At 41.8% G+C, this 22,671-nt stretch overlaps 1 protein-coding gene across 5 annotated transcripts in view; it reads right to left on the bottom strand.

The window, feature by feature from the left end:
• LOC108623744 (nephrin) overlaps nucleotides 1-22,671 on the bottom strand; it is a 336,074-nt gene that overhangs the window by 133,142 nt on the left and 180,261 nt on the right. The gene's annotated exons all lie outside the window — the stretch shown is intronic.

The raw sequence follows: 22,671 nt of genomic DNA, 5'->3' as shown, positions 1-22,671 counted from the left end.
GGGTTAACGCGACGCAATCTGTAGGATTTGTATACCAAATGGATGTCGACGTAAAAACGATTTGGAAATTCCAAAGGACACAAAAAAAAAATGGAAAGGGAGAAAGAAAAATGACACGAGTTCGGTGTTGTTCCAATCGAACGTGTATAGGTACACGACCGGGTGAAACCGCTTACACAGATTTGTTGCAGTCCCGTCGCGTTATCGGTTTAATGCGGCCCGGTCATTCCGCCTTTTAATTGCCTGGACACTGCCAAATGAAATTCCTCGCTGACCGAACGAGGACACGGAGGAGGAGGAGGAGGAGCGAAAAATGCGATCGCCAAAAATTGAGTTTAACACGTCGAAATCTGTTAATACGTAGGACCGAAAATCGACGAATTCCATTGTCCAATCACATGTCCTCTCTTTGTTTCTCCGCATTCCCATTTTCTCTCACTTTACGTATATCCCTTTTTTCACTGCGAACCTCGTATATTATAGTTTATCAATCGACACGGCGTGGGATTAAGTATTTGAATACATGGACACCCAATTTTTATCGGGGTTTCACAGCCGTATCCGGTTTTGTCGCAAACATTTGCCGATCCTTTGTAAAACGCGCGTTCGACGGATCGATTCCTATCGAAACGGGTTTCTCGTTAACTGCGACACGAAATATGTACATAATACCCACGAACGGAATTCGTTGTACGAAGTTTAAATAAAAAACGTGCGCCTATGATTAATATCTATTTTGTAAATGAGGATCCAGAAATCGCAAGAGAAAGATCTGAGAGACGCACACAACGAGCACTTACCAAGAAACGCTCGGAGCGACCATCTAACCGAGATAAAGATCCCGTTTGTGGCATCAATATGCAAAACTTAATCCGCAGGAAGTTTCCAAAATTTCTCCGGTTCTTCGGCAAACTTCGCGTTCGATCGGCGGCGAATCTCGGTCCCGTGTAGCGAAAACTTGCCGACGACGACGACGACGACGACGTTCGGTAAACGCAATATCGAGGAGGAATCGTTCGCGATTCTCGCGAGGTCGACAGACACATACCCGTACGCTTGCGTGAGGGAAGTTTCCGTCGCGCGGAATAAGCCACTTTGTCGTCGTCGACGGCTCGTGCACGGTTTAATAAAGATGAGCTTATGAAAATTTATGGCGCGCCGTCCTATTGGCCCGGCAATTTGAACGTGATGATTTGTTTTATTCATGAGCGATCATTTCGGATTGTACCACCCGCCTCGCCTCGTCGCCGCGCCCGGCAACGCTGATTCTGGTTAAATAAGAAACGTGGAGCGGGGAACAGTTTCAGTGGTAGGTACGAGCACAGGGAATGGAATTGTCGTGTGAGAGCTACCGCGGAGTTATGGGAGATGTCTGTTTGGTTTCGACGGTTAATTCGATGATTAATGGTGATGCACTGATCCGCGCGAGTTATATTGGGGTTGCACGACACGCATGCCATTCTCGTATTAGAATTTAGTTGTACTGATAAAAGGCACTTCAGTAATTCAATTGCGGTCCTGTCTAATAGATATCTCAGACCCAAACATAGTGGTTTACGAAATTGATTTATATCATCTAATTCACTGTAACTTATAGAAATAAGATAGTATGAAAATTATGAACATTGATACGAAATTATATTACATGTATCAAAATGTTACTTAAAATGTTGATTGAAAATCTGCATCGCAATATGAATTATATATAAAATATTCCTATATTAATTTGTTGCAGGAACATAAAATATTTCCGGAATAATTTATACGAATATCTATTAAGTTCGATTGTTGAGGAATTAAGGAGCGCTGAAATAAAGAGCACTCTTAATCGTTCGTACGTTCAGCGTCCGAAATGAAAATAATTCAGAATTTATCGACGTCGTCAAACCCACTCGTCTCTTAAAATATTAAACCGTTCCGCGTTTCTACCGGCGTGTCATCAATCCTCGAATCACCAATGCCGCTCGGAGGATCGCATTAAATCGACGCCCGACAGCGTTTTCGAAGAAATTAATAAGCACCCCTCTGATGAATTTATAGCGCCCATTAATCCGACGTCAATTACCACCGAGTCACACCCTTTCTTATCTGCTTTTACGATTTCCGTATCGAGAATCAATTTAAATGAATTCCTTTATTAAAATTATAATAATAGTCACTTTTTATTGAAGCTATACTCTGAGTTAGTTAACTGAAATAGAGCGACGCTCAACAATAGACTTCTATAATTATTGAATACCTACACAGACATCCAATATTTTCACGACGCGTTTAAACGCACTCCGAGACAAAGAAGCTTTCTAGCGAACAAGACTCGTAGCAGCCCACAAACCTCTAGCCTCTCATTTACCTAGCCAGTTTTTTCCACCCTTACAGACGTAACAACATACCCTCCTATTTATCGTACGAGTCTCCTCAGACAAACGGGGCCCTCAAGATACTTCTCCGAGACCGAAACAGAGAGAGAAAAGCCTCCCTCGTACACAAGTTGCACGTACGAGTCTAAAAAAAAAAAAACCCCGGCGCGGATTAAAAGAGGAGGAGAAAGAGAAAACTCATAAATTCGCTGACTGAAGACACCACGTAACCGAAGCGAGTTGTGTATGTACGGCCTCGAGAGGATCGCGGCAGAACGGAGCTGCAAAGCTGCAAGTATCCGGGAAGAGAGCACATACACCGGCGGTAATTAGTCTCGTTGCGTCTAGGGCACGTTTCACCCGCTCGACCCGGCCACCTGCCAGCCTACTTACGATCCCCGTGGCCGTGTGTCCGATTTAATAAAGCCACGATTTAACCCGGCCCCGGACGGGGACGAGGGCTGCCGGCTACACGAAACACGCGACAAGCGACAAAAGCCCCGTACGGCGAAAGTTTCGGCGAAAGTTTCTCCATTCGACGAGAGTCGCGGCTGCTGCAACCACTGGAAACTCCTCTGCGCCACAAGCCGAGGACGTCGAGCGATGGGTATCGCGAAAATCAAACCCGATAATAATTTGTGTCCCGCGAAACCGGAAACGGCCGAGGGAACAGCGGGAAGCGGATTGTATTGTAAATCGATTTTCATCGTAGTGTACGAGGATTTCGTACCGAAACTGGCCTGCATTTTTGCTTCTTTTTTCCGCGATACGAGGGGATTGCGAATTGATTTCTATCATACCGTGTATCTGCGTAATAGAATTATATGTAGCTTCGTTTCTCGCGTGAGAAAAATATCGAGTGTACCAAAATGTACTATATAATACAATACATACGAATATATCCAGCAAATTGTTAATACAATAGATAACATCTGAATAATAAAATGTTCATGCAAATCACTGTCACAGTACATAAAGCAGATATTCAATCGGAAATCAAAATGATTTTAATAACTAACCTCAGTCTTGCTTTACTCCTTGCCATCTCTCGCTTTGTTCACCATTTTCAAGCTTGTTCCAGGCGCTTTCTGGATACCGTCCAGGCACACAAAGGCGCGAACCACGAACGAACGTGCGCGATCAAAATTCACACCGCGAAAAACCCGTGAGAAACTCGTCTACCCATGTCGGAGTCGCAATATTCTAGCATCTCTTTACACCGCGACGCGACGTTTTCGAAAAAACGAATCCGGACCACGTTTCACGCGACACGAGCTCGCTTTAACGATCTTGTCGTGACCGAGAGCAAAGCGCGACTAACCTGTCCGATACACGAAACCCTTGATCTACGCCGCGGTACAAGGCACGAGGTAGGTCATGACAAAAACACTCGTCGTTCCCGAGCGCGGGCGTAAACAGACCGTCGTGCGTGCTCTTGTCTGTGTTTACCTCATACTAATAATTTGCGGTCATCGCTTGTAACACACGATTTTACACGGACGCACGTAACATGCCTCACATATCAGCGATTCTTTCTGACGCTATTCTTCACTACACGCAACTATACGGAACAGTCTCGTTTGACACGAGAAATACAAAAATACGGAATTCCCACGTTTCGTAAGAATGTCTTATCAAATGATATTGTACAGTCTGAACGATTCGCGTGCCATTCACTCCCGTGAATGGAATTTGAACGAGTATGGAATGAAATTCTTCTGTACATTCAATCATGCGTGTAAATCTTATGCATGCAATAAAGAGAACTTTTTGATGATATCGTTCCACAGATTTAAATGTGTTTTTTATATTTCAGAACGAACAGGTTATTCAATTTGAAGAAAGCAATCCGTGTTCCATCGTGAACGAACAAGCAACAAGCTATAGACAAAAATACCTCATCAATACAATGAAAAAAAAGCAGTGGATCGTAGATAAACGTATATCTGATCGTAGATAAACCAGAGGCCTGATTTCGAAATATGTACATACATACATACATACACTCGAGCTGGAATGAATGAATGAAAATGGAGGACGCACATTTTAACCAGAGCACGGCGGACGGGACGGGATTTATATTTTCTAATCAGTCACGCCGGAACCTTACAACAATCTAGTTCGCGTGAATTACACTGTACGATAGTGTTTTACGTCCGTAGCCAGATCGCGTGACCGGAATCAGGGATTACTCGGGATTAAGCGGTATTCCAGCCACTCGATGATTGTTTGCATTGCATCGGTTCTCTCTCAGCCCCCGGCGAGTTTCCAGGAATGTTTATTCCTTGCCTTAATCGATTACCTTCCCTTCAATCTAAAGCTTTCACAGCATACTTAGTTTCATTTGGAAATTTCAAAATTTAATTTTCTAAACGTTTTTTGTAGGTTCATAGTTAATTTTTTTTAAAAAAACATTGTTCAACATTGATACTAAATGATATTTTGTACTAAACAAATTCTGTACTGTATTTCACTTAAATATACAAATATAAACTATACGACTTGCACTTGAGTTCATTATTCACAAGCTTCTCATTCATTTCAGTTCTCCCTATTCATTTTCCTATTTACTCAACATATTTTTCTTATTTTCATTTCCTATTTCTGCCTCATCCTCTGCGCCTATTTGCAACTAGTTATAAATTGCGAAAGTAGGGAGAGGCCGGGTCGCGGGTTAAGAAGAAAATTGCCTGCAACTCACGACAACCTCGCACCGTATCTATGCACACGGATGTAACTCTTAACCAAGGACTCCTAAAAAGCTGTCATAAGTTACAAACAATTTTATCCACCGCTAGTTTAACCGCTCTCGCCATTGCATATCTCTCCACTTACCACAGTGCTGATCTACATATTCGCCTTCCCGCTCGCTCTTCCAAGTGCATTCCGGGTTTCTTTTACTGGAGAAGGAGCGAGAATGCGGTCAGACGATGGAAACGAAATTGCTTGCAACTTGTGACAACTTGCCCGGATACTATGGCCCCGTCTGGCGCGATAAAACGCCTGCACCTAAACGCCGGAAGCGTGACGTAGGACTTCGTAGCCTCGGCTCGTTCCGCCGCGCCGCTCTCGACGTAAAACGTATTCATGGATCATTTCGGTGAGTGCATTTTTGGGGGATTTTCGAGGTTTAATGTGCAACAACTGGTGATAAATGTGGGTCTATTCTCATGGGATAGGACCGCCGGAACTGCGCTGTACCAGCGATGGTATTTCATGTAACTTGAGAACGTATTGTGCAGACTCTCGATGTTGAGTCCACAATTTTTTATTCCCCGTTTCAGGCAACGGAGATCATAAAATAATCCTTTCGTTGAAACGAAAATAGTTTCCCTTGGTTCGGGATTTACTTGCGTGAAGCCATGGCAAATATTTTTGACATCCCTGAATTTGGCTTACGCCGTCTGAGAGTTTCTGCGTGTCGCGTTGGAAACATTTTTCTCGTCCGCAGCCAGTTTAATCCCGTCCAGATCTGAGGCCGAGTCGGTTCGCGTGGCTTCGTGAAAAAAATAGTCGCGGCTAGATACGAGCGTCGAATCGTGTACGGAAACGGGGCTTCGTTATTTCCACGGAGCTTCCGCGTTAGTTAAGATCGCTGCGTTGACTGGTGGATTAACGCGAAGTCCGGTCGGATCCGAGCCTCCTGGAAACTGAACAAGCACGCTAAGCCGGTCCCGCGAGTGCATCACGTGCCTCGCTGGATCGATGCACGACTTCCGGAGATTTGAACGCGGAGTTCTTACGCTATGAGACCTGACGCGGAATACGATTCAGCGATCGGTTAGCCATAAATATTCATAAGCGGCGTCTATTGACAAGAACCGATGGTCTTTGATGATAGGGAGATGACGTGTTGATATCTTGTACCTATCTTTTTCGTTACAAATGTAAATGAATTCAACGAGAATAAAATAGAATTGAATAAAAATACATTTATTTTAATGACGCGAAGAACAAACACTTAGCAACAATGAAAATGTCTTTACCAGCGGAATTAGGGGAAGAGTAAATGTTCATTTTCGGTTTAGGTATTTAATATTCAGATCGAGTTAATCTGAATGTGAAATATAATGAGAACGAAGATTATTCCGTGGTTAACATACCACGCAACTTTTATTCCTTTTCCGTGCCTTCATTATCCGACATCGTTAGCCCTGCAGCTACCGGGTATATTATTTCGGTAAACGATCCATCGTTTATTGCCCCGAATTTTTTTTACAAAATCCCATATACAGCGTAACAACGAATATAATCAGAAATTATAAAAAAGATAAAAAGAATTATTTAGAAATTCTACTTCTCTGTTTCAATCATTAAATACGATGAAAGCATTTATCAATACGGGTATAGCAAATTTTTTTACAAGTATAACCCGTTCTGGATAGAATTATATGAAATACTGTTCCACTTATCGGAAACCGTTGTATCATTTAATCACTATCATTAAAGATTCGTAATAATTCGAAACTGAAGATATAATTTCTTGTAAATGCTGTAAATCTCCGGAAGATTTAATGAACACTTTACTTATTGTTTCCTATCGATTAGTCCCGTTCAACTCCTTCCCGCTGCCGCGTTTATATCATAAATTCAGCGCGTCCTCCGGCCACGACTCGCCTGCCTAATTACGCAATAAGGAGCGACGGTAGCGCGTAAATTAGGATAATAAAGCGGGATACCTGCTGGGCACTCGGTTTGTAATTATGTGGGGGTGGGTAATTTCTGAATTAGCCTGGTGTTTCGGTCCGTTTATGAATTACAGGCTAGTCTCTGAAATTTTATCAGCCGTTCATTAATGAGCATCGATTTCCCTCAGACGAGCGATCGATTATGCGAATTGCCCATAAAGTATTTCGATGAAACGACCTTTTCTCCATAAAGAGTTTCGTTTAAGAAAGCACGCAGATTACGTATTCATAAGTAGAGATATACATATAAGAGAATTCTAAAAATGTGAATATTTAATCTTACATATATTTTTAGTGACACGGTATGTAACACTCTCCATTATTGCTCATTTCCCGCCGATTAATTGGTTAAATTGAAATCTGTAAGAGCCATGAAACGTGTAGCCGGATCTATTAAAAAGCCGCGTTTCATTTAGATAAAACCGGTGTGTATAACACGGTATCGGTGCGACAGGATGTAGAAACGATCCTGCGAAGATGTCACGCGTCATGTTAATTTCGTACCGCGTCGAGTAAACCGCGCCAGCAAATTTCGAATCCCCATTTCATCTCCACGCGTCATTAGTGGTTCGTTATAGAACAGGTTGTCGTACATTTTTCTCGACGTAAAACTTTACCGCCACGCCTCGTTACAAGTTTCCAGGTACGACCTGTTCACAGAATAACTCGTGGCAGGAGAGATTAAACGGTAATCGCTGATTTCATTGACTCGTTCAGTTTTTGTCGATCGTTTAATGGCCGATTCGAGTCTCAGAAATGATAATGCCACGCACGCTGGCGCCAGATACCGGTTATCTAAGTGAAAATAACACGACTTTGCGAGGGACGAACGTTTTTATTACTATATACCAACGATCCGTCGCAGATTGTTAAACCGTGTTATTTAACCAGTATTAGAAAGTCGGACTGGTTATGATGATGAATCATTGTTGATGAAGTTGGGCGGGTTGACGAACCGGTAACGCGTTAATAGCCATGACGATAATTAATTTGACGCAGGATGACGAACTTGGGAGTGGCCGATACGACGTTATCATCGATATCATAACAAACGTAATAAAATTCAAATATTGAAAATAAGTATCAAATTCTATGTTTGTATCGAAAAATTTGTAGATCGAGTATCTCCAAAAATGATTATACTGCATTGCAGTGGATTTATCGGAACACTTAGCGCAAATTGCGAACGTTCAGCACGTATCGCTATTAAAACAGCAGATGCGGGGGTATGTAACAAGTTGAAATAGAGATTTATCGACGATTCGTAGTAAACCAGTAAACGAGTAGTACCACCGATCGTGGCCAATTAAAAACGATACGCTGCTGATCGACTAAAATGCCTCGGTTCCAATCACGAAGCTAGTCGCGATTTTCGTTGCTCGGCATTTGTTGAAATTTTACATCCCTCCCCCCTGTTCGGACATCAGTTTTTAACACATTTCGTTAAAAATTGCGAACTGGTATAATTATTATTTATAAACTAGAGCAACAACGGAATACGAATCTTCAAATTTAAAACGACATCAGTATGCAGGTTTCCACCCTCCGTGTCACTGATCTATTATACATGCTTACACGCTGCATTGCAGATTTATTCATGCGACGGGGGATGGGCGCACGCGTTTTTGCCATTCACACTTTCGCGATTTTCTAGCTTTTGTTGCCGGCGCTCGATCACCGTTCGCTGGAGCGTTGAGAAGAATCGCATTTCGCGTTTTTAAGCGCGTCCGCTCATCATCGGTTTAATCCCCGCGGCGCGTGAACGCGCCGATAAAATTGCACGCCCGTTTAGGATCCCCCGACATTTTCACCCGTACGGCGGCAGGCGCGAGACAACTGCTGTTTTGCGACCGTTGGCGACCAGTAAAATAGAGCCGGTAAACGACATTCGCTGACAGCGTGTCACCGATCGACCCGGCTGTTTCCGGACGAAATTGGAAAATTGTTCGTCGACGATTAAACGACCCGAAACTTATTTTAGATAAACCGATTCGCGGTTATCTATCAAATTCAGTAACGTTTAATGTTCCTGAGCTAGTCGGTGACACATGATTACTCATGTGTTATAGATGAATAAAATGAGACACAATTATGTGTACCTATATGTGAGGGATTTACTATCTAATATTTCGAATTGCTAATGAAACAACTAAGTTTGTAAATTTTGCAAACCAAAGCCTAAAATATTTTGTACATGATTTTCAATTCAGTCAAAGAGAATTCGAAACTCATCTACTCAGTTTCCACCGCAATGCTCGCTCGAATTTCGACCACAGTTAATGTAACATCAACTGATCCATCGTATTGTTTCGAAAATTTCAAGGACTGGCGAATAGCTCACAAAATTACTCTCCGTACAATCGTTTCGCATAAAGTTCGCGGAAGTTCGAACGCGAAACGCGGTCCGTGCGCGAATTTTCGCTCGGCTCAATTTTGGAAAATCCTCGGGCCCGCCGCCGTGGCCCGTGAAACTCTTCGACAACTATTTGGAACGAATTCTGTTCGAAACTATCCGATTAACCGGAAGGACGTGCCAGAAGTACATTTCTAGGGAACTGATGCAGCGATCGCAACCGTCCCGGTATTCGTTCTGCGGTTTTACGCTGGGAACTATTCAGAACTGGCGACCACCGCAGCCGAAACTGTCAATTTCCTCGGAACAGTCAGTCTACCGTCAAAAATCGAACTCCCGGAGTCTTACTTTACTTCCAGGCCAACGTACCCGCACGCGGATTAGCGGTTGGCTGGCCAAAAATTTACTTCCGAGTCTGCAGTTCCAGTGACCGACGAAAAATCTTATACTTTTTTTCATGTTATCATTATTAAATTTTATTCTTAATTTTAACATCGAGTCACATCTTACAATTCCTACATTATATCTCATATTCTTATACCTCAATCAGTTTTCGAGATATTTTCAAGTTTCGTCGCTTAAACGTCTAACACGAAATCTCCTCACAAACCCGTCGTACTTCTGTTCCTAGAATGGAAGGGTTATGCTAGAACCGTGTAGCAGGTGTCTAGACGGGTTGTGGTAGGGCGAGGAACTGGGTCAAGGTGCGAAGGAGAGATCCGAACCGTAGGAAAAAGACAACGATAGCAGCACCGAAAAAACTACAGTTCACTTCTTTAAACCATACCTTCAAACGAGGAGACCTTCGGAACCGAAAGTCAGATCGACGTGAACTAAATGGCATTTTACAGAAGAAGTTTACTTTCTTCTAACTGTGATACTTTCATTTAATTATCTTATGTATCATTCATGTTTATTATCAGTGTCTAGTATTTTAATATCATTTTACTTATCAAGTTTAAAACACAAAACGCAGGACGGAAAGATTCGTAAACTTGTTTTTAATTAACGGCGCTATTGCTTATTGGTAGAATGGTTTATTTCGATTCCCACTAGATACGATTGGCTTCAAATGAATCGATTGCTTTAAGTTTCGACCGTTTCAAGTTTTCGAGTGAAACTATTCGAACAGAGACAACAATCGATTTTACGAGCACCGTTCGCGCGCTAACGCGCTAACTCTCAACAAACCGCGGACCGTTTCTATCTTTCACGAGCAACTTGCCCTGGCACTGCGATCGATTTAAAACAAATACTTAAAGTTCGCCTCGGACGTTATTCAGCATTGATTTATAACCACTCCACTGCAGTTGTCCCCGAACGAGCATTTTTGTTTTCACAGCTCGGCCATTTCTTCGAACAATTTTAAAAGGTAATTAAATTCGCATAGCCCAACTGTGCGTTTTAATCGTCGTCAGTTATCGAAGACTTTCAGCTGTGTACTAAATCTTCGAAGCAGATTATCAAAGTTTTCAACTACTTTTTCCGATCACCAAATTTTATACCTTCCAATTTTGTCTACGAATTTTAAAATATAGGTTTATACGAGTTTTATCGTTTTCAATCAAATCTCCAATTGAACGACAGCGAGGGAAAGGAATTAGGAAACGTGGAAACAGAAAAGGCCGACAACGATGGGTAAAACGAGATACAAGAGTAAAAGCAACGTAAACCGGTGGAAGTAAGTAAGTAGAAATCAGAAACAGTGGCGAACGGTAGGAACGGGGGGCAGGGAGAGGATCGACGCGGCCGAACGAGTGGGCGTAAAAAAGTCAATAGAGTTTTCTACGTGTACCGTACGCAAAAAACGCTTGTACGTCGCGTATCACCACGCTTAATGACCGGAACAGTCCACGAGTACTGAAATTAAACCGTGTTTTCTAGTTACTTACGTTCCGAGAGGCTTTCAATTCTGAGAGTCGAGAGAGGGAGGCGACTGCTTTTTCCGACGTCGACTGAAAAAGAACTGGGAATCCGGGGGAAACGCATAATGCCGCATTCGTCGCGTGCCAAACGCGAGAAAACTTCCAAACGAATCATCACTCGATACAATAAAGAGAACACGCGAAATTTTGACGATTTTCCACTCTCACGTCAGCGAAAGACCTCATTCGTTGTGTAAACGTATTCGACAATGAGATTTTATTCGTAGTACAATAATTTTCTAATACATTCTTCTATAATTTTCTCACAATTACTTTTTAACCATCTTTGCTTTCATAACTTATATACCGAACGCTTTCAGCAAAAGCTCTTCTGCTTACATGAACCGGAAAAGAAGAAGGAGTAAGCAAACAGAAATGGTAAAGTCAAAGCTTTTCAGGATGGGCAAGAAGCAGGGAACACGTTTTCTGCGCTTGCGAGTAAACCATAAGAATTAGACTTAACCCAATTCCGCGTGCGATGCTTTCTCGGTGTTCCAGGAATTCCTTCCCGAGAGGTCAAGGAATAGAGAGGAATATTCCGTGAAACTGTGAACGAGCGAGCTGGACCGTTCATGAAACGCGTGGAAGTTCCGACTTCATCGACGGTTCCATCGCAAAGAGTAGTGTCGATACGTGGTTCTTATATGAAAAGGAATCAGACTCATACCTCTGAGAGGCTTTTTGCCGACCTGCTGGAACAAAGAGGGTCGCGAGGAATTCGCAAGAACGGTCACGCGTAGTTTCTACCTACAAGAAAGAAAAAACGAAGGCAAGAGGGACGAAGAGATTCTTCTGAGGCACATCAATCGCGGGAATTATCTCGAGTGTAGCCGCGAAAACTAAATCCTGGCCCGGGAAAAGCGAAATTAATGCTCGCGGCTTGCCCCGACGGAGAAGCTGGGTGGAGAAAAAAAACGGCGAGGGAAAAAGAATCCCATAATCTTGAGAGGTTTCTTACGAGGTCTCGTAAGAAGGGAAACGGCGAGGCTGAATGGAGTCAATGGACCCTTCTCGCATGCGTCACCCTGTGAAAAACTCCTGTTCTTTACGAATCGACCGTCATTGATACTTGGCCACCATCAATTATGGCGCCGCCGTCTCGCCTATACCGCAGCCTGGCGCCTTAGGCAATAGCCCCGCTGCGCTTCCCCATAAACAGCCCCTCTATCTCTGCGTTGCAACTACACCACTCCAGAGTGTACTTCTTGAATAGCTTTATCGAGCTTTCTGGTCAGCCTCCTATACATATACCTTCCGCATTGTTTCTCCTTGATTTGCCGCTTCTCTATTTTATCAGGATCGTCAATATAAATTTCGAAGACTGATAAGAATGTTGTTTCAGCATAGAATATAATTAAACATGTTAAATGAAAAATAAAAGACCATGAATATTAAAAGCATTATAAAAACCAGGGATTGCATTGAAATTACTCGAAGTCTCGAACCTGGGAAGTCTGATTGGCTATTAAATTAACATATCAATTCCATTTTCCATATTGCAGAACTTTCTTCGACGTCCAAGTAAATTTTTCATTTCCCTCTTCCTCCCATCACGGTCCTACCCTCCGACCCATCCGATCTTATTCCATGGTCATTCCGCTACCATTCCTCTCTCTTTTCTTCGTTTCCGAAGAACCGTCGCCCGCTGAACCGTTTAAAACAGAGGAGCGAGCTTCTCCCGAACAAAGTCGACATCCATGTCAATCCTTCCTTGGTGGTCGACGACGCGGAGCAGCTCTTTTTAACATCGATTCCATCCCACCACCCCACAAAACGATTGTTCGTTCGTATCTTATTCGAAGAAAACCTGTCTTCGCCAGAAGAAAAATCAAATATATATGTAACATAAATCTGTCCAACTATCGACAGTTCCGTTTAAAATCATGACACAGAGTGATCAATGGAATTCTAGCTGATTTATATTTTGATTGTTGAATAAAAGTGCTTCGGAAAATATGCCAAGTGGGTTCGATATGATCATGGAAAAATTATCCGAGCAAATTAAATGAAGAATACTTTGAATTAACATGAAGTGCGACCGTATTTAAAAAGTTCGTGAGAAACGCATAGGACGCACTTGCCATCCGAGAGAAAGAATCGCGCTGAGGTGAACGAGCTTTCTCAAAATGAAGATCCACACGAGGAATCTGTTTCGCGATTCTTGTAAACGTTGCTCTCTACGGGCTTGAAACAGCGGAGCCACGGCATAAAGAAGGGCAATGAGAAGAAGCAGGTCGGCCCGCTTACATCGTTCTTAATACACGTATCTATAACGTCGGGGCTCGCGTTACGTGGACAGAGTCGACAGAGGAGGATGACTTTCTTCTGTCGACGGGAAAAACGGGTTGAGAGCTTGAGAGGAGCCTCGTGTATCCTGTACAGAGGTCGAGAAAGGAGGAACGCTCGAGAAGCTGAGGGAAAAAAAATGGACGAGGTAGAGAGTTCACGGGGGCAAGTAGGTGGAGTTTGAAGACAAAGGCGACAGTGGACTAAAAAAAAATCAAAAGCGGATGTAATGGAGAAGTTGCGGCTGTTAAAATTTACGTATCGAGAAAATGGGAAAATAAAATAAATTAACACCATCGGATTAATGAAAAACAGACATAATTCTTGGTTGTATCGAGAAGGATCTAATGATAACAAATATTACTTTTTAAAAAGGAAAGGTGGAGCCAAATAAATGAAACGGCTGTAGATAAAGGCGGACAGAGGGGAATATGTAAGAAAGCGGAGGAGAGAAAAATAAATCGTAGCCGGCATCTGGTGATAACTAGGAAAGTTATCACACGTACCGCCTTCTCAGCCACGTACTCACTGAACTCTCCGCATCCGAGAATTTCTCCCTGTTGTCCATCCGCTTGACATCGGTCACAGACCAGAGTGGCTCGAAAGCACCAGACAAATCTTCCTTTTAACTTGGCAGAAAGTATAGGAGAAGAAAATAGAAGAGATAAGCTTTATTCGTTCTAAGCAGAGTGGATTTTATGTGAATTTTGTGTTGATCAATTCTTACAGATTGCACTGTATCAATCTTATTATTAATTATAGTCAGACCGTGATTGAAACGAATACTTAAAGTCGTCTTCTTTGTTCTTCTCAAAGTTCTTTTTCCTTCAGGAACAAAGTGACTGTACTCTGATAATAAGAAATTGGTGAACTCTTCCGTAAGGGTTCATTTAAAGAGGAAATTCGAGTCCTCTTTTCTCGGACGAAGTTACTCGTATCGAGAGAAATGATTTATGAATTTGGTTTTTCTCCAGTTCGCGGCGAAGCTGTATCTCCTCGAGAACGTAGGGCTGTAGGCGTGCACACGAGTATTGGCGCGAAGATGAATGAAAGTTTTAGGGAAGTTCGAGGCGTCGCGCCGAAGCGTCGGGGGTAATGGATAAGCGATGGATTAATGAATCGATCGCTTGAGAGCTTCTTTGTCCGGTTTATTTTAGAAAATTGAGCTACCCTCCCATCGTCTCTCCCTGCCGTGAAAATGAATTGACGCGGCTTAGGTAGATTGCCGCCTAGGTCCAAGTATTTTAATTATTAAAACGTATAATCATGATAATTAATCAGAAACTCTGTACCTTTTTTAGATAAAATACAATACTATGTCATATTTATTTGTATTTAATTTACTACTGTAAAATTCTTGTGGGATTATTGTATGGATTTATGAAAGTTGAATGAGTTGGCTGTGACCAAAGTGCTTCAAATATCCTCGACAACATTTAATTTTAATGTGCAACTCTCAAATTCTATTATATGTTTCTATTGAGTTTGCTTTTCATTTTCCTCCCTCAATTTTAACGGAAATGAAACACATCAAATTACATCTGATCACAAATACGTCAAACAGGTCATCACAGTGTTAAAAAATACATACAGAAATGTAACATAATGGCATTTTTTAATACATCAAAAATGAAAGAGAATATCTTTTCGTCTGTTTCACAATTAACAGAATGAAACCGTTTTCATTAGCATTTCATTCTATCCCAGATTTTCCTACGCTTAAATACATTCCGCCCCCTCATTCTAGAAAACAAGCTGATATTAATGCATCAAAATTCAAAATACTATGCAAATGTTTTACCTCTAAAGACAAGCCATGCGAACATACTGTGCAATTTCTGCTCTACGGGTAAACGAACCGATGGCAACGTGAAAACGCTTTGAAATCAAGTTTGATACATACGCGTTTTCGTTGGTAGAAAGCGAAATAATTACAGTGTAAAGAGAAATAGAAGCTCCCTGATAGAGAATGCGATTAGTTTTGCGTTCTCGAAAAGTCACTTTGACGTCATTAATGTGTTCAGAATTTGCCATCTACCTGATACTAGTCATTAGGTTAACTATGGAAGATTCTATTCGACACAATTTTTGTAGTATTAAGTATTCAAATTAATTTAGTAAAATTGGTATAAACGCGCAGTCTTGGGACAAGTGATCGACGAAGCGATGGTTAAAATCATTTACGCGTCTACGATGTTACATATTTTATCTTATAATAGTCTTGTGGGATTGAAACCGGGTACAATACCGAATATGAAAGTGCTCAGTTAATCAAAGGTAAGATAAAGGGAATCTAATTAGCTGGAAATACCGAGAAACCCGATATTTTAATTCAGAATCAGGATATGCTTTGTTTAAATGAATGGGATATTATGAATTAACGTTGAAAGATCCATGTTAATTCATGAAACAGAATAGTTGAACGGTTTTTAATTAAAAGGATCAGTAATATGTATCTTGGAAATTAGTTGCTCGACGAAGTTGGATAATTAATTATTGAAGAACACTTTCGACGAACATTGTGACTAATACAAAATTCATAAGTAATAGAATTTTATCATGCTCCATATCTTTTACCAGAAAATGTATCGATATCATTGAACTGATCGTAACGTAAGAAGCTGTCAAGAAAAAGACAATTGCACTAATTATGTAAAAAGTGTCCAATTACTTAAAGATGGAAAACTAGGAGATTTTAATTATCCATTCTCGCCCACTTCCAGTGCTACTGTGCAATCATTATTCTTTTAACCTCATCAATTATAAAAGCAAACGCGAAGAATCTCGCGCCCTGCAACGAGCACGAACGGTCGAAAAAACTGACTATTATTTCTCTTAGAAATATCCTTAACGTCAGTGATGGGATTTTAATAGCGGATCGTCGCCTTAACGACGCTTCGGCTAACTTCGTTAGCGTCGTTATTATACTGATCTCCTCTACGTAGCCAACTTTTCTTATTCTGCGTCCAACTTTTGCGTTATTGCATTCCATTCATCCTTCCATTAACAAGCTTATTGTTGATCTCTATTCCGCGTTCATCCAAGTTTTTTCGCCAGCGTCATCGAATTTCTGTCCCCTTTCCAATTTTCTAAATCTACTTTCCAGGGACCGTGATCAATTGAAATTTAAAAACCGTGGAACTTTTCAGTTTCTTTAGACGGATCCTTAAGATAAAGTGAAGCAAGACAATGAGAAAAAAATACAAAAAAGAAGTAATGAAAAGTGAAAAACAAAGGGAACAAGATGAAAGAGAAAAGGATTTTTGCGATGGGGTGGAAGGATGGGGTTCGCTTAAAGCGTAGCGGCGTGACTTCGTTAGCCTCATTATCAACAGGATACTAGGCGCAGCCTTTTCCTGCTCTCTCGTTTTTCCAACGTATTTCATCTTCGTTACCGTACATTTCGTTAGCCGGCAAGACTCTGCGCCAGGACCGAACCCGAGCAGCTTCGATGTTCATAATATCGTTAATTTCGCTTTATTTACTTTCCACGTTAATTGATGGACGTTTCGCAAGAACAAAAGGTCGTCTAATGCGGTTTGCGTGCAATGCGCATGTTCGACTAGCCCGCGGAAAATTAGTTTGCACGTAGCGTTTCCTCTGTTCCATTCTTCCCTCGTCTCGCGTTCTGTTCGCCGAGATTCTTTCTCCTCGGGTGACTTCGAGATTTCGTGCTCGAAAGAAAAACTTTTCCGTGTTTCACTTTTCCTATTGTTAACTCCGACCGGTCGGGGAAAACTTCTGGACAGAGTTATTTAGAACTGACAAAAATCGTATGCATCACTATTCTCAATTGTTTTTATTTCCGTCCTTGTTTCGCATCTTAAAGTGTATAAATTTCACGCGGACCGAGAGTCGCGATTCTGCTGAAGTTAATAAATTTCGCACCGGCTGACAGTCCCTTTGACACTGTTCCGAACAACCTAACATTATTATAACGGGGCTCGATATTTCAAAGGCGCAGCTTGCGCACACGTCTGAAATACAAGAACGAAACGAGAATCGTCGTTCCCGTTGCCGGGGACAAAGGGGTGGCTGGGAAAAATAAATAAACGAAACGAAACGGCGCGGACGTGGGAAGGGTTGGCGGGCAGGGTTGAAGGGTCGGCGAAAGTCGTCCGGTTGAGTTATATGACGGAGCGCGCGAACGCGGCGCGGCGCACTTGCCGCTGGAATCCGACGTGACGTACGATCAGAAAGCGATTTAATAAATTTCACGTGCCGCCCGATGACAGCGTGTCACCGGCAGACACGGACGCCCGCGCCCCGTTTCTGAACGCGGATTCGCCAAGATCGCGGACGATCGACCGTTCAAGTTCGTCATTAATCGTCTGGTTCGACCAGCAGCTTTCACGGATTCAACTGATTGAGCTCTTAGTTCTCTGTCCAGAAGCGAATTCAATCATCGATTAGATATAAAAAATAATGTTCCACTCGATCGATATCGTATTAACAATGAACAGTTCTACTCTAAATAGATTCTCTCTGAAATTAAATTCTACTCTGTAGAGATTATGGTAACATCGTAAATGAATTCTGTATATAATTAATTAATTTCAATAAACATGATATTCTGCGGATGTTATTAAAAATGAAGTATATGTAGTCCTGTCGAATTTTCATGTCAATGTGTGCAATGCTGTGACACGAAATTAACATCAGAATTCAATGACAAACGTTTACGTTATTATTTTTATTAGAAAATCATTCAATTTCGAAGCTTGCGCTATCGAGAATATATATTTTTCTATATTTTTTCTGTGAGCATTCTGGCCTCGTAACTTCAGTCTGGCTTAGAGAATCAAATTCCACGGTCTCCTTCGGTCGAACGGTTTATCGACTGGCGGCGGTCGGTGTGTTCGCTATAACAAATTAAACGGCAAACGAACAGCGCAGCACGCGGATGATTTACAAAATGCATTTCCGGCTATGCCCCCGTCGAAATTTCGTGCATCGACCCTGGCTCCAATTTATAGCGCGGTATTTTCTAAACCAAGCTGTTGTTGCATTACAGCCAGCGCAATTTAACCGGACGTAATTTATGCCTACACATATGCTTGCGTTATTGAGAGCACTCGGAGAAAGTCTCAGAAAACTGGGAAAATTGTACAGATTCAATAGGTATATACAGAGATTTTACAATTGATATATTAAATTGAAAATTGTTTAAGTTCCTCAATACAAAATTATTTTTCTATATCAATTTGATTTTAAACGAGTGTAAGTTTTTAATAATTTCACTCTTACATTTTAAACACTGGACAGGATAATGAAAGGAAACTTGGGAATGTATGTACTTAACCTAGCGTACGAAATTCCAGTAATTGCTCGTAGAATTGATGTTAGCTTCGGTCCCGTACCTCCCGGGTTTCTCATTCCCTAAGAAAGTCTCGGTAAAAGACAATTATGTCACCCTAAGTGCTATAATTGCTGTAAAAACTTTTTCAGGCTCCGCACAATTTTATACGAACTACCTTGAACTTTGTGTTCGATGTAGGAGTTCGTCGTAGATACGAGTAAGCGCTTTTGAAACCGAACTTTTTCATTGAATCTTCTTCTTACACGTGAAATATTTATTATTCCTCTTTGATATTATAAAATTGTATTCCCCTTCAAAATATCTTTCATTATTGATTCAGAAATTCAACTAAATACTGAATCAATTTGTTTCCTTCATTAAAACAGTACTACTTTGAAAATACGTTCGACAAAGGGAAGCTCTCCCACGAAGCCATTATTGTTTTTAACGATCATCTATCAATACCGTTTACCGATTTCGTGCCTCTGAGCTTCTTTTTAAGTACGTCGGTAAATTCCTATTTATCCTCTGGCCTTTATCAAACCAACAACGTGCTCGAAGGATTTCGTCGTCGCTTTGCAACAAAGTAGCCCGTCGGTATCGATTCCGTTCGAAAATACGAGGAAGTTCCGTAGAATCGTTAATCTCGCCGCAGATGATCCGTGGAAGAGAAGAAAACGGGTGGAAGGAGAAAGGAACAGCAGAAAACTTGAAAATGCGCTGGGTTTATCGTAACGGGTCATTTTAAAAGTTAAATCGTTATTCGCTGGGACGCGTTTAATATGGCTTTATGCGTATAATCCGCTGTTAAGTCGTTCGCCGGTTTGAGAGAATATTTGCCTGGTCCATCATGAGAATCAAACGAAATTATCGTAACTCGTTCGTTTCGATTAATCTGTGGTTGTACTTTTAATATTAATCATGTTAAAAATGTAACGAATATTCAACAATATTTATGGTCTCGGATTACCATAAATATCTCTGATTTAAATATTGTAACATGTAAAATATATTCTTTTCAATTTTACGTAAGCACAATTGTGAATGCAGTTAATCCTTCGTTAACAATTGATCTTCATAGGGATATATTTTAGCATATCAGCGTTCGTGAAATGAAGTGATTTTGCGGTAATGTAGATAGATGGAAAGGAGAGTGAATAGTGAAACGTTCGAAAGTAGGTAGGTATCTTGTGCCAGTGATTTGCGGGTTCTGATCTGTGGGGAGAATCCGGGAGGGAATGTACGCTTGGCCACGTTAATAATCGTAAACCCCCGCTTAATTTCACACTAGATCTGCGCCACGTTGATTGCACGGACCGGAAACTCTCTGCGATTCCGTGTTACGAATAATCACGCGATAGGTCGGACGCAGTTGATTAAAACCGACGATGGCTCGAAGCTGCACACACTCGAAATTAAGGCGTGTCAGACTACCTCGATAAAAACGTAGGATTTTATCATTATTTATTCCGAAGGGACGAGGAACGACTGTGTACCGTATTCACTTGGAAATAAAATACTGATATGTTTGAAGATAACATGCATATTGCGTTTCAATTTCTTTTAGTACAGATATTCCTAAAAAATTTGATACTCGTCGGATGCTGGAAAATATTAACTGAGAGCAACGCTGGTATCGAGGACTATGTTTCTGTTACTTTATTAAACTCGCATCGAGACCAAATGGCAGATTACACAAATGAGAGCAAGAATTATACGCGTGTTCGAGGTACATAAGAATTAACGAGCCGACAAACGACGGCATAAATTCGTGTATCAGACGGGTTAAAACATGATCACGAATGCTGGGGCGATACAACAGGAATATCAATTAAGTTATGACGAGTAAACTTTTCTAATTACGTGGCCGGCCGCGGGACGAGGGACGTCGGTACCGGAGAACTAATTGCAGGCCTCTGTTTCTGCACCTGTACCCATGCAGGTAATCTCGCATTCCGAACTAACCTGCTTTGCATGTTGCATCAGAGAGTCAGGGAGACCGAGAAAGAAAGAGAAGCCGAGAGAGATGGGAGTAGGAGATGGAGTCGGTGAATAACGGGTTGAATGAGGGAACGAGCGAGCGAGTGAATGAACCGGTGAACAAGCCACGGAGTCGGCGAGACCGAATGGGAACGCGAGACGACGCGGCGTAGCTGGTAGAACGAGACAGTGTATGAAATGAAAAGGGTAAATCGAGGAGAAAGGGTGGAGCATGGGAGTCAGTGAGTGAACTTGCATATTGTGTAATGGATGATCCTTATTTGGGATGCGATTGAGACGATGAAGATTTAAAGGATGCTAAGATCTGCATCGTGAAATACGAACACCAATTTCTTTTCTGTTCCGAAAACGATGAACCACGATATTTCTCGTGATTTAATCGCTTCTGCCCTAAGTGCTATTTAATGAGTTGGTCAATTTTTTTTTACGACAGAAGCTAATGTTCTCAGTTTTTAACGAGCGGCAATATTTTCTAAATATGAGAATGCTATGGACACGTGAGACGTAAAGTAATTTATTGTGGGAAGACTGTTATTATTTAGGTTCTTAGAAAAATTTATCAGCCCTCTATCTCGAGTCAATCTTACTCTTTCACAACATTCCCACGTGCTTTTCCCGCATTATCGGGGAAAACGAGGGTGAACCAGTCGAGATATCCCTCTGTTTGGAGAACAGAAAGGGATTTGCTGGTAGCCGACGGTAAAAGAGGCTCAATAGCCGAGGGTCCGAACGGAGCCACCGCTCGTTTAGTCTATCCTCGAGTATGTCTAATAATTCCAAGACACGCATCTTTGTCGGCTTCAATAAGTGGCAGGCGCGGCTTATTATACGACTACTTGAATAAAACTGCGAAGTGACACGCCACTTCAGTTCTGAACCTAATTTCCCCCCTTCCCCCCATTGTTTATGCGATCCGAGTGCATGATTCAAAACCCGTGGAAGCAGGCACAAATTTAATAGAATCGAATCGTCATATTTTTAATTACGAATTTCATGACACCGTTTGGAATGAAACGAGATTTAATGAATAATTGTGGTTTAAAAATACCAAACTCATGATGCATAAAAATCAACAATAACGGATGAGAATTGACATGACGCGTGTTTCGTTTGGAGAGGATAAGAGTATAATAGGATTTTTAATAAAAACAAAAAGCGGTCCGCGGGGCGATTAATAATATTTGCATTTTTCCGTCACTGTTTAGACAGCGGGTTGTCCGCGTCCAACTTAATCGCCCGCGTTCCTGTTTCTCTTTGTTCGGTTTCGCCGGGCTGGGCGCGGGGTAAAAATTGCGAGGGTGGATCGCGTCGATCAAATAACGCTGACGCGCGAACCCACGGAAATGACGTCGGTCAAACACCGGCGAACGGTTCGCGCGAGCCTCTGAAACGTTTCGTTGAATCAACAAAATAATCCCCGACCGCGTCCAGTGCCTCGTTCACTCGTTGATGTATGTACCTATGTATGTATATACGCGGGACCGTGGCTACGTCGTGATTCGTGCGTTCGATTATTAATCGACGGTCCGTCGAGGGTTCACGCCCCTTTTGGCGTCGTAAAAACTGGATTTCGACGTTGTGAAACGGAATCCAGGTCGGAGCAGCGTTTATTGTTGGAAATTACGGCCCGCTGCCTTTTTATTCTCGCTCTCAAATATATTTTAAACAGCAGTTCTGATTGAGGATATGCAAGTTTATTAGCATTCCGGACAGATATATATATATGTATATAGCGAGATGTTTATTACCATAGATATATTTG

This window comes from Ceratina calcarata, unplaced genomic scaffold, assembly GCF_001652005.2.
Source record: "Ceratina calcarata isolate Rehan_Ccalc_2016 unplaced genomic scaffold, ASM165200v1 scaffold115.2, whole genome shotgun sequence".
NCBI classification, from domain to species: domain Eukaryota; kingdom Metazoa; phylum Arthropoda; class Insecta; order Hymenoptera; family Apidae; genus Ceratina; species Ceratina calcarata.
This window is presented reverse-complemented; position numbering and strand designations above follow the sequence as displayed.